The sequence below is a fragment of the Pistacia vera genome, unplaced genomic scaffold (genome assembly GCF_008641045.1).
Source record: "Pistacia vera cultivar Batoury unplaced genomic scaffold, PisVer_v2 Contig353, whole genome shotgun sequence".
NCBI classification, from domain to species: Eukaryota; Viridiplantae; Streptophyta; class Magnoliopsida; order Sapindales; family Anacardiaceae; genus Pistacia; species Pistacia vera.
Window position 1 is genome coordinate 1 of NW_022196172.1, and position 13788 is coordinate 13788.

Genomic DNA, 13788 nt, shown 5'->3' on the forward strand with positions numbered 1-13788 from the left:
ACTATATGTTTCATTTTGTAAAAATTCAATTACATTTGTTTATTTACAAATGACGTTATAATTATTTGTGAGAAACAAAAAGGAGTGCCTATAATTTTTTTTAGCTAGAAGAGTTTTATGATGTTTTAATTCATAAACAGGTTTCATAGTTTTCTCACGTGACACATCTCGGTCACCTGAGTCTCGGGAGTGTGCCTGAAGCCTATAGGATAGGGAGGGTCGAGATGGGTCGTATCAAGTATTGCTATTGATTGATGTTGGGTGGAGTTCTGCCCACTCCGTGTTGAATGTTGTTAACAAGGCTTGTACATATTGCTATCTTTTTAGGGTTTATGGCAAATTGAGTGAGGTTCATATTGTTATATATTGTAGTTTACTTGATCGTTTGGGTTTATAAGGTGTTCAATGGACCTCGGTGATTAGTTGAAGTGCGCGTACGCTGGCCCGGACACCCCGGTTATAAAAAAAAAATCATGTGTTGTTATCAAAAAAAATATCATGTGTTATGATTTATAATGAATTCTTTAGTATGAATCCTAGCATAAGCCTGCCTAAGTATTATGTGGACCGTGACCTTAGTATAACTACAGTAAAAGTAAAGAACTGAATTATTTAATATTTTTTGCAGTCTCTGCACTGGCCTCTGGGGTGCTCGCGCAAGGAAATGTTTTCTTACGCCCGGATGAGTTTATCTGCAAATATGAAAGCATTATATTTCTAGTGTCAGATTTACTGATGGTAATGAAGTCTGGCCTTTGACGATAATCAAATAATGCTGAAATCTATCATATTTATGTGGACATGGAATTTTGTTTTACAATGGCCTACATTAGCTTGTTTAGGTGATGATTTGGGAATTCTGTCTTTTTTTGAGAAAAGCATATTAAACTATTTTATTTGATTTTACTGAAAAATTTATCAAATAACATATGTTGTTTACACAGGAATGTGTTAGTCCCTTCAACTGCTGTGACATTATTACTTCAACTACTCATAAAAGCCTTCGAGGTCCTAGGGTGGTATAATTTTTTATAGAAAGGGTACAGAGCCGAGGAAGAGAGGGATCCTTTTAAATCAAGGAGTTGAAAGTGATCGATATGACTTGGAGGATAAGATAAACTCCGCTGTCTTTCCATCATTACAAGGTGGACCGCATAATAACCACATTGCTGCTCTTGCGATAGCCTTAAAGCAGGTGGCTTCCCCTGAATATAAGGCATATATGCAGCAAGTGAAGAAGAATGCACAAGCATTAGCATTCGCATTGCTGAGAAAAAAATGTAGGCTTGTAACTGGATGCACAGACAACCATTTGTTACTTTGGGATCTAAGGCCTCTTGGATTAACAGGTATAAATATGAATATGCAATGTTGATTTGTCTTGTACTGCAATTTGCTTTTCTTTTTTATTGCTTTGTTTATGAGCCGTGTTTTTCTTAGTTGAGCTGAGTTATTTGTTAACTTCCATATTTCTTAGGAGTTTTTCTTAGTTGAGCTGAGTTATTTGTTAACTTCCATATTTCTTAGGAGTTTTACTTTTCATGAGAGGACTTCATGGATTATTTTGGTTAGGAAAATGCACATGAGCTGGATTCCAGGATAAAATCAAAAACTTTAATAATAATCAAGCCTGTCTTTCTGTCCCCATTCCATTTGGAGGGTATACATTAGTGTTTGGCTACTTTATGCTGAGAACAGTAGGATCTCTAACCAAGACTGAAGTTGAAAGCCATAGACTTTGGAGATAATATTTTGTTTGAAGACTCAGTACACTAGTTTACGATTCATTGTATTAGATTAGGGCATGTGGTTACTTAACAATTATGTGGGTGTTCACCAACCGATCTGTGCATAAGCATAAGCTTTTTATTTTAGTAATACTATGAAGTTGTAGATCCTTCTATAATATAAAGCATATGTTTCTTATCCATAAAAAAATAAAAAATAAAAAAATAAGTATACTATGAAAATGTAGCTCATCAATATATTTCTTGGGCTAGATATGTATGAGTCATCAACAAAAATCATGTATGGGTGGTTAATTCTCCATTTGGTTCTTAGTGGTGTTTTATATGTGTTGGGCCAGAAGGTGTAGCATCTATATATATTGTCTGGTTCTCCTGTTCTCATTCAATTCTAAATTTTCCCAAATTTTCTTTTCTTTACCTCAACTCTGTTCATCTCTTTCTTTATCTTATTAGTTCGGTCATTGCCAATTTTTAAGGTGGATCTCGTTTAAGGAATTCCAAGTTTGAGATTGTGATAAGACTTTATGAGGAAATACCCCAATACTGAGGAAATGGGTGCTTGATGACTGTGCTAGATATTTTACATTCATAATATTGTTGTTTCTGCAAAATAATTCCCTTTTATTCTCCTTTTCAGAGTTCATATTTGAGTTCATGCATGATTTAAATCTATGACGTAGTCAAAACTCCCATTGAATGAAACTGCTTCTCTATGTTTCAACGTCATTTGTACCTATGTTTCTTGTAATATGTATAAGCTAACACTTACAGACCCAGCCGAATAGTTATCAAAGCCTATTAACACAACTGCATCGTGAGGGAGGGAAAGTTATGGGTGCGATTAAGCATTTAAAGAAAGATAAAGATATAGGATAACTACGAAAGTTATGGGTGCGATTAAGCATTTAAAGAAAGATAAAGATATAGGATAACTACTTCTTAAAGTGTATTTTCTTAAAGAGAGGATAAGTTAGTTTTGAAATTTGATCAGAGAATAAGAATTTTAAGAGTCAAGATAAGTAAGAAATGGGAAGATTTTTATAAATGATTTCTTTTTGGGAGAGCTTTTGGGTGTCAATAGAAGTTTTTGCAAGGCGGAGGAGAGAGGTATCATTGAAGTAAAAAATTATAGTAGACTTAGAAAGTTTTTCGTGATAGAAATGAAACTATTTGTTCATCAAAAAGAGAGACAACGCGGAAGGAAAATTGTGATAGGGATCAAGAAGAGAAGAAATGGAAGGAAAATTGAGAGAGAATAAGAGGGAGGAATCAAAACTCATATTGCCTACTATTTAAATCAATGGTTGTCTCTCTTATTCAAACTAGGAAGAAAATCACTAGAAAAATAAATCAAAAATCCAATAAGGGAAATAAATAGTTTTTTATTGTTGGATAGATATTTAAAATGTCGTATATCAGTGTATATTTCACATTCACAATTTTTCTCATCGCCGAATTTGTCCACTCCTCTTTGTATTGTTGCATGTACCTGTAAGCCATCAAAGACAAATTGCTTTCATGAGGTGGAATGCCTAATCTAATTATCCTTCTGCTGTCTTTTCGGTAAATACTATGAGAAGGTTGTGAGCTCTGTCATATTACTGTCAACAAAGTAGCTATTTTCGGTGACAATGGTGCCATTACTCCTGGGGGAGTAAAGATTGGTAAGTGTGGATTTCATTAAATATTCAGTTGCAACTCTATTAACCTTGACTCGTTTACTGCTGTGAGAGATGTTTCGGCTGCTATAATATCTTTCAATATCCACAGGTACTCCTGCCATGACATCAAGAGGTTGCCTAGAGTCAGATTTTGAGACCATGGCTGACTTTCTCCTTAGAGCTGCACATATTGCAATAATGGTGTAGCGTGAACATGGAAAATTGCAAAAGGGTCTTCTGGAGAGTCTCCAGAGCAAAAAGGATATTTTAGAGCTTCGGACACAAGTCGAAACTTTTGCAACACAGTTTGCAATGCCGGGTTTTGACATTTGACTGGGTTTTGAAGATGCTCTGCGAAGGACTACTGACCTATATTCCAAACCAACCTTGTTGATAGGTAACAATCCGAGCTCTTATCCATCTACTGTCATAAATATCTCTCTGTGACTTTTTTTCTCGTTTCTTCCATGGGATAACATTTGATCACAAAGCATTACAGCATGGCAGAGATATATATCTTGTTACCTTTTCTATGGAGATTTGTGGATTGTTCAATAAGTGATTCTGGTTAAGAAATTGTGACCGCACTCTTCCAAAAATAGATTTGGAGGAAAGACTATGGCAACATAACAAAGATTTGATTCTTGAGCGATCGAATCCCTCGGTAAAACAAACCCGTCTTAATCTCTTCAAGCCCCAAATTCTTTTTAGTAATTACTAGTCTTTGACAAAGTGAGCGTCATAGTCGATAAACCTTATATTCACCTGTACACTTGTTAATATATTCTTGCTAAAGAATGAAAGTCTATATATGATACATCGTTGTATGAATTTCATTCTTCATTTCTTTCATGCATCCACTAATTTTCGGAGATGCTTTTGGTAAACACGGGGAATTGCAGAGGTGAGTGTTTGTACTTGGAACAACTTTTTTCTCAGTATTCCGATCATTATTTTCCTACCCCACCCGCAAAGGTGGAGAGAGTGTTACGTGCAACAATCACCTAATAAGAGCATACTGCTTAATAGAACATGATCTCATTAGATTTATGTTCATGCATTCATTGAATGGTAGATTTTTCCCAGGAGGTCGCATCTTCATAAAGTCGATCACTTGCCCTTACCCCAAAAGGTGGGATATTATATGGTCGATCTTTATTTATGAATGTTATGATAAATTTGATTGAGAAATACAGTGGCATTTTGGATTTGGATTTGGATGTTGTTCTCTCTACGTGGCTTTCCTAGAGAGATTTTTTTTTTTTCCTTAATTTAATTTTAATTTTGAAATCATTTTATTTTTTAATTTAGTTAAAAATCTACCTATTTTACATTCCAAATTGCAAGTCCGAGATTGTTTGTGTTCAAAGTTTAAAATTCCAAATATCAACATCAAAAATTAATTCTATAATTAATGATTGATTTAATAATCTATTAGTGGATAGTTCAAATGGCTAGGGCGAATTAGAGATAAGTGCACAATCTTAGACACCTTTGATTAAAAAAAAATGATTGATTTGATAAATTAACATTACATACACTTTTCATATTGGATTTGGCTATTTACATACAAGTACTTAATGTGAAATTAATAAATTTATTTAATATTATTATTATATATTAAAAATCAAATTTTATTATTAGTAGTGTATGTTTATCATTAAAATTTACAATTGCATCATTATATTATAAAATATTCTTTAGTTGTTATTTTAATTATTTTTTTATTTAATAACAATTTGTAGATAAATATGATAATATATAAGATAAATGTACGTTTATTTGATCACAATATTATAATCAAAATTATAATAATATGAGACAAATGTAGAGATGGCAATAGGCTGGGTCGGGGTCAGGTATCCCTTAGCCTAGGCCTAAGTCCGACCCCATGACAAAGGCCCTGTCACGGGGATGATGAGTAAAGCTCGACCCAACGGGCTTCTTGTAATCTCAGTCCCTGCCCATTTTTATAATGTAAATTTTTAAATATTAATAAATTTTAATTTTTTTTACATTTTTAATTATAAAAATAATTTTTAAATATTAATTTATTTTTGAATACTTACTAAATATTAATAAATTTTAATTTTTTTTTTTTATATATATGTAGGATAATTCTGTAATTAGATATATAGTATAAAGATAATTTAGTAAAATTAATAATAAAATGTCAGGCTGAACCTAAAGACATACACATGCTCGGCCCGTACTCGAGGGTGAGCCTTAAAATCAGTCTCAGGTCCAAACCCAAGCCCGCTAACATCAGGTAAAGCTCGACCTTTTCGGGACTGGCCGATTCGAGTGCCCGAAAATACCAGGTCCATTGCCATCTCTAGACAAATGTACAGTCATTTAATCATGAAAATTATAAATAAATATTATAAAACGAGTTGTCCAATAGAATTTTTGTAAAATTCCATTGATATTTTTTATCCCAAAAAATAAAAAATAAATAAATAAGTTTCCATTGATATTTATAAAAGGGATTATCCTAATGTTGAAGTATATTTGGAGAAGTGGGATCCATTTACTTTAATTATATATTTACTATTTAATATTTTGATTCTTTTTCTTAAATTCAAGACACCCCTGGAACCAATTAATTGACTTTAGAACCTTTGACTTACCTCTTTGAGTCATTCAAAGTAAACTAAGGAAAATGCTATATTTACACTCTTTTTTTACAAATTTTCTCTCACAATCACAACGTGACAACTCGCAATAGATCTCACTTGATAAATTATGAGTTATCACATCAAGATTATAAACAAAGTCGTGTGTATAGCATTACTCGTAAACTAAACTCTCAAATCTTTTATATTCATCATAAGGTTATATTTACTATAAATAATTTACTTATTATCCAACCTTTTTTTTATTAATATAAAGTATTTAAGCTTTCTTCAATTAAATTTTCTAGTTATATTCACATGGAACCATTAAAAGTAAAAAAGTGATTTCCGGTGGTAGTTCTTGATCTGGTGAACACTATTTTGGTCTTGGGGCAGGTACATTGCGGTGAACGTTTGCTGGGATCTTTGAAATAGTGGTGGAGGCCCTCCTTCTAACGCCAAAATGTTGATACATAAATCTACACCAACCAGCAAGATCCAATCGACCTTGTCGGGATCGAAACTGATGTGTGCGTGATTACAGGTAATCAACAATGAGTGAATGGTAATGCTAGACAATAAGTGACAAAGAGAACTTTCAAAGTGGTTCGGCAAAGTTAATTGCATACGTCCACTATGTTTTAATTATATGCTATGAGAGCTTACAATGTAGTTTTAATCTAGAATTCGAATCCCCCTCCTCATCGTTTTAGGGGTTATATATACAAGATTTACATAAAGGAAAGAGCAAAATTAAGGGGATTACAAATGATTTGAATCGCAATTCCGATATCCTTGCGATTGAGTACTATGATCGTGGAACGATAATTGTTGATCTAGTCATTCCTGCGATATTCGAGATCTAAAGTAATCTGGGGATTGATTGATTAATTCCTGAGATTGTCCGCAACTAGCTTGTGTGTTGCTCGACAAGCTTATGCTGGGTCGATCAATCATAGTCGCCAAGGTCATCCTAGGCCGAACTATATCCTCGCGTCAGCCCGAGCTTGGCGAAAAAACCACACACAACAATTAGCATTTCATCTTTACAGTGTTATAAATATGACCATGCTTTACTTAATTGAACATGGAAGCCGCCCACCAGGAGGTGCAACAGGAGAACACTGGACGCTGACCACCAGTGCCACCAACTCAGCACGCCGCAAACAATCAAGGGGTAAGGACATCAAATCCTGAGAACGGCCAGCTGATGGAGATGATCAAAACAGAACGTGGCTGAGCTGAAGAACCAACAACCAGTCACCTAGAACCCTGACCAGCTGCGCTTCACAAACGTTACCCCAACAGGTATGAATTCTATAGGTCGATAATCCGTTTCGTCACCACCAGGGGGCGATCAACACCGCCAACCTCGCAGGCAACTCCTCATGCACGAACGAGAGTCTCGCGGGCAAACAAACCCTAGGAGGCAATCAGGGAAATAGCCGTTGAGGGAAAGTGAAGGCGACGGACACCACCGAGAAGCTCAGTGGTATCCCCAGCGTCAACATGCCAATTTTAACCTACGCCAAAGGCAAGATCGATCTTCGCAGGCTCGCAAAGTGAGCCATGTGCGTCAATCTGCCAATGATCGATGTTCTGGTTATGATTGATGTTTCGGTTATAATCGACATCACAAGTAACGTACTGACGAGCATGATAACACCTACCAACCCAGCCATCATGAATCGACCTCATGTACCAACATGCGCATCAGAGGAGTTTCATAAGCAACAGACTTGTGAACCTATTTGCTCGAGGTACAGCTTAACAGAGCCAACCAGGGGAACCAAAATGAAGACTTGGATCACATGCAAAAGATGCTCGATGATCTAAAAGCTCGCTAGAATAACCTGAAGGAAGAAATAGTAAGTTCCTCCCTTTACAGAGGAAGTTCGACAGGCCCCACTCCCACAAGGATTCAAGGCACCAGAAAGCAAGTTCGACGAGATAAGAGACCCTAGAGATCACCTCGACAACTTTAATGACCTGATGGAGCTGCAGCAGGTCAGTGACTTAGCGAAATGTCAGTGCTTCATAGTCACATTAGTCAGAAATGCCAAGAGGTGGTACAAACGGCTAAAGGCGAACTCTATCAACTCTTGGCAACAATTCTCCGCCTTGTATCTGCAATAGTTTCAAGCGTGGAGAGAGTTCACAATATTGCTCAGCTACTTGAGCAACATTCGCCAAGAGCAAGACGAATCACTAACCTTGTATTTGACAAGATTCTAGAATGAGCAGGCAAAAGTCACTAATGCCCTTGAAGAATCCATTCGAACTCTCCTGATTGTAGGGATCAAGCCTAACACGGAGCTATGGAAAGAGCTCCAGAGCGAAGACCATGTGAGCCTGGCCAAATTATGCTAGATGGTCACAAAATACCAACGAGTAGAAAGCTCATTAGCTGCACTGGCCAGAACTCGACACAGGTGGCCTCGGACAAGAGAGAAGATCACCCCTCGGATAAGCGTAGGGGCCAAGACCGCAACGATAGGGATCGCAACAGATTCCTAAAAAAACAGAGAGTAGATAACCACGTAGACAGGCAGCTTTTCTCACAGTATGCATAGTACACCCCCTTACTCAAGACATCACCTACATCTTTAAGGTATCCCGAGAGGCGAAGAGGTTGCCCGCTCCAGAAAGAATGAGAGGGGCTCTAGGAAGAAGAGATCGGCAAAAATATTGTTAGTATCACAAGGATGTCAGGCACAATACGAATGACTGTCGAGCTCTGAAGGATGCCATTGAGGACTTGATAAGAAGAGGTCATTTGAAAGAATTTGTTAAGGCATAACCAGCTCGAGAGAATCCTAGCGAGCAAAGTAACCAGGTCTTTGTGAATATAATCTATGGAAGATCGAATATAGCAAGAAGCTCGAGGCGAGCCCGTGAGCAATACGCTCGGGAGGCCAGGACGAACTCAGTCCCCTGAATAATGAGTTACGAATAGAAGCCGCCCAAGCAACCTAAACAAGAAAGCAAGATAGTGGGGTTCACAGTCGACGAGTGCGAAACATCCCCTCGTCACAATCATGACGCGACTGTAATCACAGCAAGGATTGATAACGCAAGAGTATTAAAGGTTATGGTCGACAACGGGAGCGCAATGAACGCTATTTTCTTGGGAGCCTTCCAAGGAATGGGATTCACATAAAGGAATCTATGAGTGTGCCCTTCGCAGCTCTATGGGTTCACCGGGGATAGCTTGATTCCCAAAGGTACTATCGACCTCCCCCGTTGTAACGCCCCACTTGAGGTATGTACTTAAGATTTGCTGTTTTGCTTAAATGTTTATCGATTCAACTTTAATTAAGTTTGTGTGTTGCGTTGGTTGAGTGTTTGCCTTGAAATTGGTTGAGATTTGAGGGATTTTGGATTTGCGGTCTTCGCTGGGGGCGAAGAGTAGTCTTCGCTGCGGCAAAGTTAGCCTTGAGTAAGGCGGTGTAGGCTCTGTCTTTCTTCGCCGCGGCGACGAGCCGACTAAAATGTGTATTGAGAGTTCTAGATATTTTTCTATAAGGGTTAAATGACCATTCTACCCCTAATTAGTAGGAAAAGTGGGGGGTAAAATGTAAGGAAATTTCTTGGAGAATGAGTTAGTATGGGGGTGTGAGTGTAATGAATCAAAGGATATAGATGGAATTTTCAAAGAAGATCAAGGGAAAAGTTGGGAAGTGTTGATTTTCTCATGAGCTAAAAAGGGCTAAGTGTATTAAACCCTTCATTTCCTTCTTCTCCACCGCCATATCCATTCTCTCAATTCTCTCCTTTTTGCTTTCAATTGTTTCAAGATTTCTAAGGGTTTTAAGAAAGCCTTTGAATAATTTTGAGTATAAATATCATCTAAAGCATCCTAAGAGAGAAGACAAGACAATAAGGGAAATGAAAAGTGCTAGAGAAGTCACTTTTTCACAAGGTAAGTAAATTCAACCAAGTTGAGATTTGAAAAAGTTTTTGAGTAGAAATTGAGTAGAGATATATGCATGTATGAGTTTGTATTATGCTTGTTAATGGATGTAAATGAGATGAGTATTCATGTTGAATTGTTGGAAGTATTTTTCCTTTATGAAGTGTTAAGATTTTATGATGTTGGGTGAGTTTTGATTGAGGTTGAAGGAAGATTTGAGTAAACTTTATAGAAGTGTTTTCTTTTGACAGGGATTTAGAGTGTATGAGGGAGTTTTTCTCCCATTTTGGATGATTAAAAAGAAGAGAAAAGTTATAGTTTAAGTAGAGCTTTATATGCACTTGAATTGTATGATGAAATGCTCAAGAGAAACATGAGTAAGAGTAGAAAGCCTTAATTTTTGCTACATAGCATAAATGCATTTCATAAGTGCATTAATGAGCATGAGTCATCTATATGCATTAATCATGCAATAGTTATGCATTAGAAAAAGAGAGTAGAGAAATTGAGTTTGAGCGACTCTAAGAATAGAGAGAAAGAGAAATTGCGCACTAGAGAATAAAGAGAAAGTAGTGCTAGATAAGAGAATAGAGTAGGTTGTGTGATGGGGAACCCGTGAGTAATAGGTAGAGTATTCCCGCATATACGTCGCATTGAGAGAGCGGCATGAGTATCAGAGAGAAGTGGTGTAGCCCTGAGAGTGCATGCGGATGAGGGCTATACCCGAGTTTACCCGAGAGAGAGATTATGTACTCACATGGCCAAGGGTTCCGAATCCATGCATAACCGAGTCCGATCGGCTAGAACGAGTATAAGTCACGTAGAGTGGGAGTGAGTCCCAACCGTGCCTCTGGTTAGATGGGGCCGTGACTTACTAAGAGAGTTAGTAGAAAAGAGTTTCAAGAAAGAGAAATCAGAAAGATTATAAAAGGGAGAGTAAACGAGACTTCTAAGGAAAGAATCAGAGAGAGAGTTATAGGGATAGATGAGTAGATGTTTTACTTAATGAGCCTTAGTTGTGCTGACCCCGATGTTTTCTATGTTTTGCAGGATCTAGGTGAGGACACGGTCGGATGGGCGTCGTTAAGCGAAGAGAAATTGCTACACTGTCCACCCTACTTTTAATGTTTTTGTACATGATATAACTTTTTGTGTAAAGAGTGTGTATGTTTAATAAAAGAAAAAATTTGGGCCCAACTATTTATGCTATTTTACATGTATTTTACTATACATATTTTATGATAATACAAGTAGAAAACAGTTGTTACACCCATAACTCTGGGGGCCAAACTAGAGGTTAGAACTGTGATGGCCGAATTCCTGGTAGTGGACTACCTGACCACGTATAACGTCATCCTCGGAAGGCCAATCCTGGATGACTTGAGCGCAGTCACGTTAGTGCGCTACTAAGCAATGAGATTTTTTACTCCTGAGGGATCCCGACAGTCAGGAGCTACACCAAAGAATCACGAGAATGTTATAATCGGGTAATAAATGCCGCACAGAAATGGCGCACCTAAAGACAATGATCATCGCATAATCCAAGCCAAACCCCGGACCGCTAGAAGACTCCATAGATCCTCGTAGCCACAAAGAAGAGTCCATTGTAGGACCAACCGAGGAGCTGATAGGAGTCAGTGTTAGCGAGGAGGATCCAACTCGTATACTAAAGATCGGCAGCAGCTTGAGCAGAATGATGGCCGATAATCTGGTCTAGTTCCTGAAGAAGAACCTCAACGTATTCGCATGGGTGCACACTGATATGGTCGGGATCAACTTCATCAGGGAAGTCAGGTACCCGGACTAGCTCGCCAACCCGATCCTAGTCAAGAAACCGAATGGCAAGTGGCAGACTTGCGTCGACTTCACAAATCTAAACAAAGCCTGTCCGAAAGACAGTTTTCCGTAACCACGGATCGACCAGCCTGTAGATGCAACAGTTAAAATGTACTACATAGCTTTATGGATGCGTGCTCGAGATATAACTAGATCCCGATGTACCAGCCCGACGAAGAGCATACTTCTTTTATTACTGACCATAAAATTTATTATTACATGGTTATGCCATTTGGCCTTAAGAACGCTAGCGCGACCTACCAACGTTTAGTAAACAAGATGTTCGCCAATCAAATTAGTCATTCCATGGAAGTATACATCAACGATATGCTCGTCAAATCAAAGGTTGTCGAAAGTTATATTGAGCACCTGGGGGAAATGTTCGACATCCTCAGAAAGTATCAAATAAAGCTCAATCCATTGAAATGTGCTTTCGGAGTGAGCTTCAAAAAATTCCTAGGCTTCCTCATAAACCAACGGGGTATGGAAGCTAACCCAAAGAATATTCAGGCTTTGCTCGACATGAAAAGCTCGACTGGCATTAAACAGGTACAGAGTCTGACTAGAGGTGTGGCCGTACTCAGCAGGTTCGTTTCTTGAGCCACGAACAGGTGTTTACCATTTTTTGAGATGTTGAAGGGGAAGAAAGGTTTCAAAAGGACAAAGGAGTGTGAGAGAGCCTTCTAAGAGCTGAAAGAACACCTCAAACAACCCCCCCTTATTGTCAAAGCCCATCCAAGGCGAGTCACTACTACTGTATCTATCGGTATCCAAATCCGCTATTAGCATGGCGTTGGTACGCAAAGAGGGAGGAATACAATGACCCATGTACTATGTGAACAAGAGACTTATCGACGCGGAGACAAGATACCCATAGATGGAAAAGCTCGCCTACGCCCTTGTTGTTGCTGCCAGGAAGTTGAGACCCTATTTCTAGGCACACTCCGTCCATGTGCTGACGAACTTCCATTTGAAAAAAATAATACAGAAGCCCGAGGCATCGGGTAGACTAATCCAGTGGATAGTGGACATGAGTCAAGATGACATTAAGTATATCCCGAGGATGTCAATCAAAGGCCAAGCCGTGGTGAACTTTTTATCTGAGTTCTCTTATCAGCCAGACGCAGAGCCAATCCCACTAGAGATAGATACCTTGGAAGAGATCGAGCAATAGAAACCAAAGAGTAACAATTTATGGCTATGAACTCTGTATATAGATGACTCCTCGAATGAGAAAATGGGGCAGGAGTGGGCTTCTTGCTCGAAAGTCCAGAGGGAGATCCAGTCAAAGCTGCAATAAGGTTCGGGTTCAACGCCTCCAATAACAAAGTTAAATATGAGGCATTACTAGCAGGTCTTTGTCTCGCTAGAGAAATGAAGGTAGAGTCCATCAAGATCTATAGTAACTCATAGCTCGTGGTCTATCAAGTTACCAAGGAGTACCAGGTAAAGGAAGACAGGATGAGATCTTACCTCCAGCAAGTGGAGAGCGAGTTCAGATAGTTTAGATCGTTTACCATCCACCAGATCCCAATGGAAGAAACTCGCGGGCAGATGCACTGGCTTGCCTGGCCTCTACAATGAACAATAAAAAGGCTGATTCAATTCCGATTAAATCCCTCCTGAAATCAAGCATCTCCGTTTCACAAGATTCGGTGTTAGCCATAAGTCAAAGGTATAGCTGGATGGATGCAATCATCGTTTACTTGAAGGATGGCACACTGCTAGAGGACAAAACCGAACCTAGAGTACTCTGCACAAAAGCAGCTCGGTACACGCTCGTCAACGATAAAATGTACAAGCGAGGCTTTAATGTACCATTGATGTGATGTATTAACCATGATGATACAAATTATGTTCTAAGGGAGATACATGAAGGCATTTGCGGAAACCATGCAGGAGGCAGATCTCTAGCTTACAAGGTGCTCCGCCAGGGATACTATTGGTCGACAGTTTATGATGATACGACAGACTATATCCGCAAATGTGACAGATGTCAGAGATTTGCAGACATT

General features: G+C 38.4%; 1 pseudogene; it reads left to right on the top strand.

Moving 5' to 3' along the window:
- The first annotated feature begins 628 nt into the window (after positions 1-628).
- Positions 629-4641, top strand: LOC116139611 (annotated as a pseudogene).
- The last annotated feature ends 9147 nt before the right edge of the window (positions 4642-13788 follow it).